This window comes from Eubalaena glacialis, chromosome 15, assembly GCF_028564815.1.
Source record: "Eubalaena glacialis isolate mEubGla1 chromosome 15, mEubGla1.1.hap2.+ XY, whole genome shotgun sequence".
Classification (NCBI taxonomy): Eukaryota; Metazoa; Chordata; class Mammalia; order Artiodactyla; family Balaenidae; genus Eubalaena; species Eubalaena glacialis.
The window spans coordinates 23417434-23433713 of record NC_083730.1 but is presented as its reverse complement, the minus strand read 5'-3'; positions in this window follow the sequence as shown (position 1 = coordinate 23433713).

The following is a 16280-nucleotide window of genomic DNA, read 5'->3' as shown; positions in this document are numbered from 1 at the left end:
TCAGGGCATATTTGCAAAACTTAGGGCCTCTTTACTTCCTCATCTCCTCCCGCTCTCTATGCTATAAAAGAAACTGGCTTCCAAACCCCGATGAGATGGTTATTTTGAGACTGTAGTCTGCCATCTTCTCGGTCTGCCGGCTTTCCGAATAAAGTCGTGTTCCTTGCCTCAACACCTTGTCTCGGATTTATTGGCCTGTCTTGTGGCGAGCAGAGCAAGCTCGGACTCGGTAACACATTTAGCTTGTTTCTGTATCTTGGCTTTTGTAAGTAATGCTGCAGTGAACATAGGGGTACATATATCTTTTTGACTGTTTTTTCTTCATTAAAACGCCCAGAAGTGGAGATGCTGGATCGTATGGTAGTTCTATTTTTAATTTTTCAAGGAACCTCCATACTGTTTTCCATAGTGGCTGTACCAGTTTACATTCCCAGCAACAGTGCACACAGCCATATTTCTTACTGAGAACATAGAAAGTATGAGTGTTTTAACTTTTTCTTTTCTTTTTGTTTGTTCCCTGTGTTTGCAGCATTAATTACAGGCTGTAAAGTAAGTCTCATCCTCCAGGAGGGTATTTAGCCAACTGCCCAGTGGTCCCAGGCGGTGCCACTTCAGGACTCGATGGTCCCCACCCTGACCAAGAGCTGTGACAGCAGACGCATCATACCTGACAAAGAAATCAACGGGTCTCCTTTGTGCCGGTCACTGCCTCTTGTGTTCTCTCCCCCTTTTCTGGGAAGACACTGGGTGAGGGAGAAATCGCGCTGTTCCCTGTGGTGTCTGGCACAGAATTTTCATTGTTGAAACCAGCGCATGTGCTGTGGGAGCTGCCTTTCAAGGAACTGCACCTGGGCCAAGGCTGGAGGAAGACTTAACCTTTTCTGATACAATTCTTTACCCCTCCACAAAAATGCTGGCTCTTTTCTCCTAATTTGTTTGTGAGAGTTAACATCTCTATCAAATCAGGGCCATGTGTTCAGCCTACACAGGTAAAATGCAGGAGCAAAATATAATTGCTTTCATTTCAAATCTTGCTGGCTTTTTACTTATATTCCTTAAACCAACTCGAAGGACAATCAAGGATGCTGTAACACAGAGTCTTCATTTTCCAAATAACTGTGCCCGAGACCCGGGGGGAAAGAGTGCCTTGTTCAGGGTCAGGGTTGGATGGCTGGCCCCTGCAAAGCCTGGACTGACTTGATTAATTCTCGAGATGGATTTGTATTTGATTATATTTGCTTAATCATTAAAAATGTGATCTATTCGACTGAGGGATAGAATATTAATAATAACCATTCTAACCTCCTCAAGAAATTGGAAAATGTTCTCAGGTTGCCACCTGTAGTGAGCCCCTGCAGTAGGAACAGTTTGCTGGGGCTGTAACGCCACTTTGTGCCGTTACTTTTTTTTTTTTTTTGGCTGTGTTGGGTCTTCGTTGCTGCACGCGGGCTTTCTCTAGTTGCGGCGAGCAGGGGCTACTCTTCGTTGCGGTGCGTGGGCTTCCCATTGCAGTGGCTTCTCTTGTTGCGGAGCACGGGCTCTAGGTGTATGGGCTTCAGTAGTTGTGGCTCGCAGCCTCTAGAGCACAGGCTCAGTAGTTGTGGCGCACGGGCTTAGTTGCTCCGCGGCATGTGGGATCTTCCCGGACCAGGGCTCGAACCCGTGTCCCCTGCATTGGCGGGTGAATTCTTAACCACTGCGCCACCAGGGAAGCCCTGTGCCGTTACTTTAATTGGCATCAGAGTCTTGGTCGGAATCCCCTGTGCTAGGACTCCGGGCCCAGTGTTAGGAAATAAATTCAGTAAATGTGACTTCAGTTACCCAGAGAGTGCACGCACTTCAAAGGTGACTTTTGCACTCAGTGAAACTCCTGAACCAGAGGGCGAGCCTCTGGCCGGCTGAAAATCGGCCCCCTCGGATGACTGTTGCTTGTTAGGACTGAGAGGAGCTTCTCAGGGATCGCACAGCGTTCTGCTAAAAAGAGGCGTGAGCAGGGAGAACGACTTTGGGGGGAATGAGCCTTCTGGACACTGCTCTGATCTCAGCAGAGCTGCACTCTGCCCACTGCTTCTTTGAGTTTATGATCAACCTGAGCCTGACTTCTGTTAGTGGATTTGTCCTCTACATCTATTCCACCTTAGTTCCTATTTCCTTTTACTTTCCTGCCTTGTTCTTGGCCATGTCCCTTGGTTCACGCCCCAGCCTAGCCCTGTGCTCCCGACAAATCCATCTTACATCCTGACCCCATATAGGGTCACCTTGTTTCCAGGTCTTTCTCTGGCCTCCAGCCTGCCTCTCTGAGGCCACCCTAGCCACTCTATCTCTGCCACAGAAAGCAGATTCTGCTAGCCTGTCCTCAATTCCAGTCCCCATAAATAGTTTTCTAATACTTTTCTGGATAAAGAGGAGAGATGACTGCCCTGTAATTCAGCCCCTCTGTTTTCCCTGTCCCACTGCTGGTGTGGAAGAGAGAAGGCCAGACTCGGGGTGGGGGGCAGTGGGAGAACTTCCGCACAGGCTCCTAGGGTTCTGGGATCATGACATAATACACTTTTTTTTGAGTAAATGGTAATGAGGATTCTTATTTGCATCCGTTCCCATACCTTTTTCCCCAAGCACTTTCATATGCACACTTCTATTTGCCCCTCTCAACCTGAAACAAAGAAGTCACTAGATCACAATGCAAGATAGGAGACAAACAGAAACAAGCCAGGTGTTTGCACTCCCTGAGTTTAGCGGTTTCACACTGGGCTTTTTCATACTGTATTTCTGAAAACTTGTACTTCTACTGCTTCCCTTGTTTCAGTTAACATCATCACAATCTACCACGTTTCCCTGCTTAGAAACCTCTGACTCCTATTCCTCCCTCTCTCTGCCCACTCAACCCCATCAGTCCCCACGTCTTATTGATTTTATCCTCTAAATATTTTTCCAGTCCTCTCTTCCTCTACTTCTCTGAAGTGGATAATTCTGGTCTTTTCTGCATATTTCTCAGACAATTCAAATTGTCTTCAAACTGGGTCTTCCGCCACCATCCTTAGCAAACAAATTTAATACTTGCATTTTTCAAAATTAATTCATATTGGAGTATAGTTGCTTTACAATGTTATGTTAGTTTCTACTGTACAGCAAAATGAATCAGCTATACGTATACATATATCCCCTATTTTTTGGATTTCCTTTCCATTTAGGACAGCACAGTGCATTAAGTTCCCTGTGCTATACAGTATGTTGTCGTTAGTTATCTATTTTATGCATAGTATCAGTAGTGTATATGTGTCAATGCCAATCTCCTAATTCCTGCTACCCCCTCTCCTTCCCCCTTGGTATCCATACATTTGTTCTCTACATCTTTGTCTCTATTTCTGCTTGCATTTGCTACACTGCTTTCAGAGTAGCCAAGATTGTCTTCTAAAACATATATTTCAAAATTTCCCTTCCCTTGATAATGCCTATATAGCCAACAGGATAATGTCCCAACTCGTTGGCAAGCTTCTCTCAGACCTTCTTTACAACTCCTCTCTATCACGCAGCCTAGACTCCATCAAAGGATCTTTTTAGAGACGTTCCAGGCCTTCCTGAGCTTTTTTTTTTTTAATAAACCAAAAGGCCCACCTTTTTGCCCAAGGGACTCCTCTTAAGTCTTCAAGATGAAACTATTTCCCTTCTGTGTATCTGTCCTTATTCCCTCTACCAGACACTGGTGGCTTACCCCTGTGTTCAACAGTCCTTTGCCTATTCCATGCCTTTTTCTCTTATCACCAGGTGCTACGTATACTTACTGCTCTGTTTGTCTAACTCCCAGCCAATGGATGGGGTGAAGACTAGTTCTTCATCTTGTAACTCTTGTACTTCATTTGCCATTTTTCTTGCTATCACATCAGTCTTCAGAAGTTGTTGGCACAGTATCTAACAAATATACAATGTGTGTTAAATATTAATTTTCTTGTCTGTTCCAAAAGAAGTAAAAGTGACTGTAATCTATGTAGGGATTACTATGTTTTAGTCACTGTGTTTTATATACCTTATTGAGTTTTGGTGTTATTACCTCCATATTCTTTACGAGAATACTGAAGCTTCTTCTCTATTTGCCTTTTCTTCCATAAATTACAAAACAATTCAACAGTCAATCTAACAAATTAACCTGCCATAAATTATTTATGGATTCTTTTGGGTGATTGTGTTGCCCTTTTTCAGGCATGCTATATTCTCTTCATTAGGGACCTTCCAATCTTTTCCCTCAAAGAGTGACACTAATGATTAGGGTGGGTCAGTGGTGTGCCGAAGTCAGATTGTACTGGTTCCTGAGAGTCAATTGTTAGATTTTCATGACTTTTATTAACTGGTTGTTAAACTCAGTCTTTATTAAAAATTAAATTATATAAACTTATAAAACACATTTTATTTTTTAATTTTTATTTTATATTGGAGTATAGTTGATTTACAATGTTGTGTTAGTTTTAGGTGTATAGCAAAGTGAATCAGTTATACATATACATGTAACTATTCTTTTTCAGATTCTTTTCCCATATAGGTTATTACAGAGTATTGAGTCGAGTTCCCTGTGCTATACAGTAGGTCCTTATTGATTAACTATTTTATACATAGTAGTGTGTATATGTTAATCCCAAACTCCTAATTTATAAAACGAATTGTAGTTTAAAAAGTTGGTAAAAACTCATGTCCTAATTATTTTACTACATTTTACTAGTATTCATACTCTTGAGGTTATACACTTAGTGTATCTGTATGATATAAATACTATAAAACCATGTGTTACTGTACATCTCTCCCCAACTCCATATTTAGTGACATCACATTGGTAGCTTAAAATTGTCCATAGTGAGAGTATTTACACCATAGGAATTGGCAAACACTACAACTTGGGGTTTCTACGCCTGCCTCTCCCCTGGTTATTAAACATTGAGATGAGAGCATATTCAAAGATGGAATACCACCTTTGCTAGTGCACACAAATATGGCCATAATGACTGATAAATTATAAGAACACCTCTATACTGGTTGGCAATAAAACCTGCTGCTCCAAGATCCTCAAGGACCCCCAGCTGCTTAGGCCATCCAGTCTCTTCAATGGGACATCTGGGACCTGCCCATGAGCTAGCCATTGAAGGATCATTGCCTGGCCCATTAGGGGCCTCCCAGACTCTGATCCTGCACCAGCCCTGCAGCTCTCTACCATTTCAGGCACAGCGAAGGGACAGAGGAGGGCCCATTTTAGATGGTGGTATCCTTCATTGGTTGTCAAATTATACCAAGTAGGCAATCACTTATGCAACCAACATATAGCACCAGCCTGAAAGCATCAATCTGCATCCTTCTCTGATGGAAAGGGTCCATAGTGTCATGGAACAGCCTATTCTGTACATTATACATCATCGTGGGTCATCATTTTCATCTAACAGTTTGATTCCCTGTCTTGGCTGCATATTTGAGTCTATTGAGGAACCCTTAGGAAAAATATTAAATCTCAGGCCCCAGTTAAACCAGAATCTATTGGGGGATGGTGGTGAAAGATGGGTGCCCTGACATCATTATTTTTAAAAAAGTCACTGAGTAATTCCAATAATCAGCCACTGATCCAACATATAGGATGAGGCCAGAGATGAACAGTCCACACATCTTTGTTGGAGCTCTACCATTCAATAGCTATGTAATAATGGGCAAGTCAGTTAAACTCTCTGAGCCTTGACTTCCATATCTGTGCAATGGGAAGATTAATAACCTTCCTCACAGAATGCTCTAGAAATTACATGAAAGTATAAGGGAAGCAATTTCTGAATGGCAAAATGCTAAACAATGCAAGTGACTTTGGCTGCTACCACATCCTTGCTTTGTCCAACACATAATCTTATAGCCAAGTTGCATACATCAGTGTTAGAGAGCTTTCTCTTTTTTTTTTTTTTGAGTGCTTTCTTAACACTAGCCAGAAATCCTCTGCCCATGTCTGGGGAGATGGATAGTGCTAATATTTAATAATACTATAAGCACACCTGGTATAATTGTGGGATCTGGTGTAAATGCACATCACCTTCCAACACTATTTTTGAAAGCCAGCTAAGATACTGGCCTTGGTAGCATTCCAGGGCAGAGAGCTCCAAAGGTTAATTACAATTGGATGCTCCTATACCATTTCTAATGCTGTGCTATTACATGTCACCCAGTGTCACCTTGTTCTTTTCATGGAACAGGAAATCCAACCACCCCATGACCTTTGATTCTCTTCCCTTTATTTTAGAAGCAAATGCACTTTGGCTTCCATGATTAGACAAGTAGAAAATTGTGAAAATAATGTTCCAATTCCTTTGTTTGCAGAAGTATGCAAGATCCTGGCTAGAGGCTTATATGCCTGAGGGTAACAGATGAGAAGGCTCATTATTTAACTTCAAGACCAGCCTGGCTAGAAACTGGGCCGTAAGCTGCTTCTTTCAGGTTCTAAAGCTTTAGGCGGGTAGAAGAAACGCAGTGGCCTGACTCAAAAACCCAAGAATGCCACAGCTGATATTCAAGAACAAGCTGTTGTGTGTAGGAGCACCAGATGTCCTGACATCAGAAGGTGGATATCACAGATTTGAGAGGAACTGTGCAGGAAAGAGCCAATTGACAAGATTTTTTTTTCTTTTTTCTAATTAATTCTGATTAATGAATGCTTATAGTAAAAAGAAAAATCAACACGGAAAAGGATAATACATCTAAAGTATCCATAATTATACCTAACAGATCATCATTTTACATTTTGGAGCATATTCTTTGAATTTTTTTTTTTTTTTGCAGAATTTCTACCTATCACATGATTTTCATGTTTTTTTTTCAAATAATAAAATCTTATGAATAGCTTTGTAATGTAAGACCAAACATGTTAATATCATCCTCTTTCTCTCTCTTTGTACGCGCACGCACACACACATGTACAGTTTGCTAGGCACTGTGCTATGTGCTAATTTTTAATTAGAACCATTTTGAAAATGGGCATTTGTTCTCCGTGTTGTCACAGACTTCCTGGGCTGGCAGGGATAGCCAGAGTTCATCTAAAAGCTCTTCTGTGCCAGGCAGGTTTCAAGTTTGCATCCACAATAATCACATAACATATACCTTGCAGTATTTGCATCACCCTCTGCTTCTTATCTTGGAAAACCAAACAAGGTTAAAAGTATCTTCACTCCAAATGATATTAACTAGAAAGCAGATCTACCAGTAGCTCTGCGCACCCTGCTTGGTCCTAGCCAGCTGTGAAAGGGGTTAGTGAGCAGGAGAGGGGAGAGGACTGCTGGGATGTGTGGTCAGAGCCACCGATGTCCATCCATTAGCAGATTTTCATCTACTGGTTGGAGGAAGGTCAACTGCCCTTGCAGCTACTTTTAGCAGCCACAGGAAAGGGCCTACATTATCAGCCAGGCTGGCCAGAACTAGAATAAACACACTGGAAGAGTCAAGGCAGCGTATCAACTAGGTCAGCTTCTGCCTGTACATATGGGATAGAGGAGACTCTTCAATTTGAGAAATTGTTAGGGTCACAAAGTCCAATGGTCCTTCCCTCAAGTCTGTATCAGCCTGCCCACATTCTCCAGTGTGGAATCCCACCTCTATCCTAATCCCAGTCCTCACTAATTTCTCCCTATATGGCAACCTTGAGGATACCTGATGCTCCTGCCTTTCCAGATTCCTCTCTTGGTTCCCATGCTGTCAAAACGTGTCCCCAGTAACCAATGGACATTTCTCAGGAGGACTGAAGGTTATTGATTTTCTTTTAGGCTTGATGCCTTATCCACATATAGTCACTAGCCCATGGATATTTGTTTATTTATCATGTATTTAATCACCCATTTAAAGAGAGTTACAGAACATCCATTAAATACTTTGAGGGATACAGAGAACTATAGGACCTGGTCTTTACCCTAAAGAAGCTTCTATTCTAGAGGCGCAAAACTGACACCTATGAAACATTTCAGAGTTGCTGAGGTAGAATAAGATTCACGATACGTTTACATTGTATGTATGAAAACAGGCCAGAACAGAGGAGAACTGATGAAAACCAAAGGGGTATATAGGGCTTCCTCCCAGAAGTGGGGCTCTATCTCAGCCATGATGACTGTAGGAAAAAGGTTTGGATGGACGGGGGTAGAGGGACAGGAGAGATGTATATTCCTCACGCAACAATGAGTAATGAACAGGCTGAGTTCACAAGACAATGAAGAAACTGGACAAATCTGTAGCCGAAAGTTATGTTGGTTGCCCTCTATACATGGCATAGACTGGATTCAAATTCTGAAGGAGGCGAAGACACTCAGAGGAAATGGGAAGCTGCATTGAAAGGGGTTCAAAAGTGAGTAAGGCTGAATGCCTCCAGTTTCCCTTGGGTGTCATTACGTTATCAGACGCTACTCCGAAGTTAAATAGTTCTCTTCTGCATGGCTTGACCTCATTCCTCCTGAAATCTTTTTTCGTTATAGGTCAGTGACTCCAAATCAGTGATGGCAATGGTGACGACTGATGAAACCTCGTATAGCTATTTGGTACGGTTTGGGATAATTTGTAGGGTGATGAAGACACTGACTGTTAATTTAATTTTCCAGTAATAGTCCTGGTTTGCATGGAATCAGCCCACTTTCTCTCCCTTTGAACAACTGTATGTATTTTAAACGTGGCTGGCCATGGGCTTGAATAGGCTCACCTGGATTTTTACCTAGAACCTTTGCCCCTTCAGCACGGTGTGCCCACCATCAGTTCAATGGACCAGCCCAGAGAGAGGTAAGCTTAAGAGAATGTTAGTGATTTAGTCCTCATGCAGATTGATCATTTAAAACACACCATAGTCCCTTTGCTTCCCCACTCCCCCTCAAATCCCCTCTTCAGGCCATTGAGAGACAGAGAAACTAAACTCTAATGATGTCTCTGTTATGAATCTTAAGACGTTTTTGCTGGTGGTTACAATTCAAGGTTTGAGTCTCTCTTGGTATTCAAATATCCTGGTACCATTCTAAGTGTCCTGGGCCTGAAATGGACTAGAATAGGCTTTGAGAATATCTAGTTAATCCCTTTCATGCTTCATGTGAGGGAACTGAGGACCTGAGAAGGAAAGTGACTTTTTATGTTTCATTAAGGAATGGCAGAGTTGGCCCAAGCCCCAATTGCCTGTTTCTGATTTACTGTATGATTTCTGCCTTCAGTCACCCCTACCTGGCTGCCCAACTGAATCATGACCACTTACCAAAGAAGTGTGTAATATAAAAATATTTAAATTATAAAATCAAATCGCCAATAATCCCCCCATAATGATATACCTATGGTTAAGATTTTGATTTATATCTCTTCAAAATTTGCCTTTGTGTATTGTGTGTCTTTATTGGGTACCTAACATATATATTTTATTCAAATGGAACCACAGTTATACTTGTTCTGTAGCCTATTTTTCTTACCTACATTTATCATGAGCATCTTTTCATGTCACCAAATATAGACTAGCATCTGTATTTTTAAAGACTGCATTGCAGTCTGTTTTATGGATGAACTATAATATTTGGATACAATATCCTACTGCTATATGTTTAAATAATTATTGAATAATTTTAGCAGATGTCTGTTTATTTCCTTAGGACAAATTCCAACAAGTCACTAGGTCAACTTGTGCATTTTTTTAGACTTTTGATACATATTACCAAATGCCCTCTGGTTGGGACAATTCACAATTTCACCAGCAGTACAGGAGAACATTCTTTCTCCCACCTTCATAAACAGCAGACACTAACATTTTCACTCTTCTTTTACAATCTGATAGGTGAACCATTTTATGCTCTTTTCTTTAAATTTATATTCTTTGATAACTGGTGAAGTTAAACATTTTTTTTTTCATAAGTTCATTGACCGTTTGTAGATAGAAATATTTTCTTGAGGCTAATAGGCTCAAAACACACTGACCTTCATGGATCCAATTAAAAGGGCACTGAAAGGATTAACTGGTTTACTAGACCCAATACAGACAAGCTGGAGATTATGTACTGCATTGCCCTTCAAGATTTTCCAGGACTAAAAACAAAGCAGAAACAAATGAACCCACATAGACAGCAAAGTGCCTTTATATTCTTAAAGCTGTACAGACATTGATTTACACCCTGAAGTTAGCAGCATATTAGACTGATACTTTTTTGGTTGTTGTTTTACTATTGATTGATAATTAACAACTTTGTCTTAAAACTTGACCGAATCCTTTGGAAGCCCCTCTGATACAGTGGTTTTTTATTTTTGGTTTTGTTTAGTTTTTTTCTTTAACACCTGTGTTGGTGACTTTTTCTGGTCTACAATCACTTGAATGTTACCCACTTTGCCAACTATAGCCAATAGCAGCTGATCAGCAGTTCCCTAAACACTCTAAATTATATCCATGGGAAATAATAGCAGCCCAACTTTGTCCAAGTAGATTTTTCTTACTTAGCCTGGATATCATTCTCTGTCACATAGTCACTTTGGAGATGTATATGTGTAAATATGCGTATGTATCTATCTATGCCTGCAGGCTTATTCCAATGATACAAATTCTCCCAAAAGCTTTTGTAACTTTTTGTTGGAACATGATTCCTTTTCTCTCCAGAAACCAGGCCCCTCCTCTTTGGGTTTCTAGCACCTTTGTCTCTAGCCTGGAAACAATTTCTCTAGTACGGTTCTAAGATTGTCTTATGCTTTATTTCATAGGGACCTGTCTCCCTCATTAAGTTATGGGCATCTTGAGAAAAAGGGATTTTATTTCTTTTTACAACACCTGGCACTTAGTAGCTGATTAATAAATATTACCTGAAAAATTCAATTGGATTCTCAATGGCAATTGCATAAGAGGTAAGGGCAGGTCTTCAGAAGAACTAGAGGCAAGTCCAAAGTAGCCTGAAAGAGTAAGGTTTCTGGAAAGAGAGTGACATGGTCAAACTTGATCTACTCTGCAATTTTGTCTTAAATTAGTCCTATGGGCTATTGTTCCCTAAGCTCTTGGATCTCACATATTAATAAAATTTCAAAAAGTGATACTTGACCAAATAACAAAAAGCAACAAACTTTTATCATCATTTTCTATGAGGAATTTTGATACCCCAAAAGGAAGAGAAATTGAGAATAAAGGATTTTTAAAAAATTGAACACATTTAGCTCATGAAGAACTCTCTGAATTGTCTTTATTGTTCCATTTTCCTGTTGAATTTGTGAGGACTTCATTACATGGTAGCACCAGTGTGGAATCTAAAAAAAAAAAAAAAAAAATGTTACAAAGGAAATTATTTTCAGAAAAGAGACTCACAGACATAGAAAACAAATTTATGGTTACCAAAGGGGAAAGGGGGGGAGGAGGGATAAAGTAGGAGTTTGGGATTAAAATATATACACTACTATATATAAAATAGATAACCAACAAGGACCTACTGTATAGCACAGGGAACTCTACTCAATATCTTGTAATAACCTATAATGGAAAAGAATCTAAAAAAGAATGTATATATTCTTTTCTCAGATTTGGACTCTCAGATTCCAAATCTGAGAGTCAAATGCAGGCAAGTGTCCAATGCTAAGCCCAGGGCTTCCTTCACTATGACATGAATCTGATTGCTTTAACCAGGTGAATGTCATGATTTTATTTCCGACTCTTCATTAATTAGATATGTAGCCTGAAATGAGTAATTGCTAACCTCTCAGTCACGTTTTGCTAATTTGTGAATGGGAATAATAGTATTTGTAATTTATATTTCACATATGTGGAAGGGATTTATTTCCTGCCATGCATTTATTTCTCCTGGAGCTCAACACAAATCAAGCCAAGTAAAACACACACAAACAAACAAATTAATAAATACCCCCTCTCCCCAAAACAGACACTCTTTAATCATGACATGGTATAAGAAATGCCCGTAAGATTGTCCTTCTGGCTTCTGTGCAGGGCCCTTGCTTGCGGATTCCTCACCCTGTGGCAGAGCCCAGGAAATGCCACTCCCCTTGCCTCCCACGACCCAGCCCGTGAGCCTCCACCCAGCAGGGTCCAGCAGCCACTGACATGCCTATGGTAGCTTAGGGAAAGATACGCTGGCAGTGGGGAGTAAACGGCAGTAAGAAGATCCAGACACTCTTGGGGAGCGGGGGAAATACATAATCCTGAGACAGCAGTGTTCTCACTCTGAAAACCAAGCAGGGCCCCGTGGGGCTCCTGGGCGAAAAGCCTCCCTGTGTCCCCCATTTCTTGTTTGCAGGAAATAGGCTTCATTCAGCCTCCATGACCTTCCCTGACTTTCCAAGGGCAAGTTCCAACAGTTGCTAATCAGGGAAGGGAGGGGATGCAGAGACAAGGGAGGAGCAGTCAAGAAACAATAGTGCAGCCTTGGGGCAGGGTCCTGGTTCCTCCTCAAGGGACAGACATAACAATATCTTTGAGCTGTTTTGCAGATACTGAAACCCCCCACCAGGTAGGAGAAGTTAACTGCATTGAGACCCCAGACAGGTTGGAACCAGAAGGTTGATGATGCTGACTCCCAATTGCCTCACCACCAACCAATCAGGAGAATGTCCACGAGCTGATCACGCCCTCTTTGAACCATTGCTATAAAACTCCTCACTGACCCCTTCAGGTCGGGGGATGCAGAGCTTTGAGGGCATTAGCCTGCTGTGGCCCCCTTTGCCTGGCAAAGCAACATAGCTATTCTTTTCTACTTCACCCAAAACTCTGTCTCTGAGGTTCAATTTTGTACTGGGGTACAGAGCCTAAGTTTTGGCTACAACTGTGACATGATAGCTAAAGGAGCCGTCACCAGGAGGGATAACTCAGGACACAGAGACAAGGAGCTCAACGGGGCATCAGCCCCTCCCCTGACCCTGCAGTGATTCCAGACTCCGAGGAGCCCTTGCCCTGTTAACGGTGAGGCTGCTTGGGGGCGTGCATGGCTTATGCTGTCTCCCCCCTTCCATGGCAGCAAGCCTATGGCCCTTGAGTTAGCCTTTTCCTTTCTTTTTGCAAGAGGAGAGAAGTTTGATTCTGAAATGTAATAAAAATTCCTTGAGTCCCAGATTGCAAGGCTTTGGAGGATTTTGCCTCTAATTACTGCGCCTACCACTTACCTCTTTTTGGTTAGGTTTGTTGATGTATAACTTATATATAATAAAATTCATACACATTATCACTGTTTTATGAATTCTGACGAATGCATACAGTCATGTGTACATGTGTACCCATGGCCACAATCAAGACAGGGAGAGTTCCATCACCCCAAAAGTTTCCTTGTGACCTTTTGGTAGCTAACCCCTCTTCCTGCCCTTAGCCCATGGCAAACATGAACTGCTTTCTGTTCTTATAGTTTTACATTTTCCAGAATGTCATAAAATGGAATCATCTGGTATGTAGCCATTTGGATCTGGCTTCTTTCACTCAGCGTGATGGATGTGAGATTTATCTAGTTTGTTGCTTCTATCCATAGTTCATTCCTTTTTATTGCTGAGTGGTATTTTGTTGTATGGATGTACTACAGTTTGTTCATACATTTAGGGGAGGAAGAAATTTTCCTCTTCTAGGTTTCTTTGGCTGGTCTAAGAATTAAATGGACATAAGACAGATTCACAGGAGAAAACTGAACACAATTTTAATAACATGAGTACATGGAGAGACCCAGGAAAACCAAGTAACTCACCAAAATGGCTGAAACCCTCACCTTAAATACCATCTTCAGCTAAAGACAAAAGAGGATGTTGGGGGTCGTGGTTTGGGACTTCAAGGGGGAGGAAGGCAGTTCATATGGAGCTGGAAAAGCAAATGTTTTGTAAACAAACGTTTGCTGGGCAATGCAGAGACAGTGGGATACAGAATGGACTGTCATCTCTAAGAGTTTCCCCCACCATATCTAGCCCATATTCTTTGCACCTCTCTCTGGTGAAAGCTTTATTTCTGAAACAGGAATATTCCTCTATCTAAATTATTCTTCAGGCAGTTAGGGGGAAGGTCAAAGTTTCCTCCTGAGTCTTCTGTTTCTTGATTATTTTTCGCTTGAAATAATCTGCATGCCAAAGAGGCATTTTGGGGTGACAAATTTTGCTCCCCTTAGGGCTATACTCTTAAAAAAATGAAATGATAGGGGGCAAGGCTTTGGAACTATTAAGTCTATACAAATTAAGGTGGGTGGCTTATCTGCTTGTTTTGAGGGGCTGCTCCAGGGAAAGTACCAACCTTTCATAAGAAACATTGTCTTTCTAGAAGACTCATTCTTGGACAGTTAGGAAAAGAAGAGGCCAGTGGCACCATAAGGGAATGTTTGACTTAAGTTTGACCCGAAATCTAAAGGCAACAATCCCATGAGGAGCACACACTGAGGATGGTTATGTCAGATCCAAGTGTTTTTGATCTTCGTGTTGCCTACCTGGCTTAGTGTTTTCATACCCCCATTCTGCCTAGATTATGGGGGTATGATCAAAGGTTCCTCTTCACTGAGTCACTTGCTTCAGGGCATCACTTATGGCTCTGTCCCCCCAAACCTGGCCTCCCCATCTTGTCATCACCCACTGACAGCCGTCACATACACTTTACTTTAGATTCAGTTTTGCTTTGCTCCCACCTCCATGGGTTGATGGTTTAGACTCTCGCTAGGTCCCAAAATGGCCAGGTTGTATAACCATTTATTTCTGTGTCACCTGCTACAAGTTAGCTCTGCCCACTCTTCTTACTGGGCTAGAACACAATGCCTCCAGCACTTATTAAACAAATATTTATTAATAGAAATTATGGGCCAGATACAAGAGTAGTTTCTGAAGTCACAATGGTGAAACAGCCCAGTGATAATGCAGTGTGATAAGGGCTACATTGGAGGTTAGTGGGTGCCGAGAACAGACCAGAGGAGGCCCTATTTTGGTCTTAAAGGGGTGGGAAGGGAAGGATTTCTAAGGGGAAGCAACAACAGAACAGAGAGCTGTAAGATAGGGCCCATAAACAGGCTTTTACCAGGTAAAAGGGATGGGGAAGAGAGAGGAGCAATCTACTTAAGGGGCTAGTCAACTAAGGGCCCAGAAGTGTGAACCAACATGGGGAGCTCTGAGAGCTGAATGGAGGGAGGTGACGCTACAAAGGTAAGCAGAGAACACATCACCACACGTCTTATGTCAGGTTCGTGACTCGTCCTCTGGTCTGAGATTCCTGGAACCTGTTGAATTATTTTGTGGAGATGGTGGATGAGCAGTGACATGAATAGACTTACATGTTGGGAAGATTACTCTGGCTACTGTGTAGAGACTGGGGTGGAGTGAGAAGAGAATGGAGACAGAAGACTGTTTTTTTGCTCGGAGGTTTTCATTTTTGTTTTCCAAGCAGATGATGGTGGCCTACAATAAAGTAATAGGAGGGAGACTAGAAAGACATGCTCTGAATTCAAGATATATTTAGAAGAGAGAGAAAGATGATCAGCAAACTTCCTTATTGGTTACAGGAATGAAACTGACTCACACACAGGGCTTTTGCTTCACTGAAGGAATCAGGAAGTTGAGAAAGAAACACCTGTGAAGTTTTGGCAATGCTAGAATGGCCCTAGGACTAGGGAAGGGCCTGCTCTCTTGTCTTTCTGAGATATTTGCTCCTGATTTTGGGTGTTTCCTTATCAAAGGCTGTGATTGTTTAACAAGAGACACTTGTGACTTTGTGAAATGCCATATATTAGAAGCAGTAAGTCGTGGTCTAAAAACCTGGATATTTATCTGTTTTTAAGTCTTTTGTAGACAACTGTGTTTGATGTAATTTTTGATTGAAAGCAAGGTGTAAAAAGATCGATCGACCAGGGTCAACAGAGGAATAACTCTCTGCACATTTCATGTATGTTTCCATAATTAGAAAACAAAAATAATGGAAGGAGCAGACGTTTGATGCCTTAGGGGGTCAAAGATGATTGATACATGGAAATATTTTTATAATTTTGAAAATTTCTCTTTTTTGAAAAAAAAAATCCCACCTTCCTCCTATTGAAGTATAATCTGAGTAGAGGCAAAATGCCATGTTGATAGTTCTGGGTTACCTCTTCTTAGTCATGAATTTAGGGATTTGCACACAGCTAGTGTATAACAGATATTTTGCAAATGAATGAAATGATACCTCATTTGTTCTATAATTGTTTCTTCACATTTTATGGTATTCTCTAGTTCTAATATTCTACTCTTTCTTGAACCTATTGGATCATATAAGCCTAAGCTATAATTACTAATTTTTTTGTCCTTGCTATTAACCCTTTTTAGTCTTAATTTTTCCCCCAAACTAAAAAATTCTGGCTCTT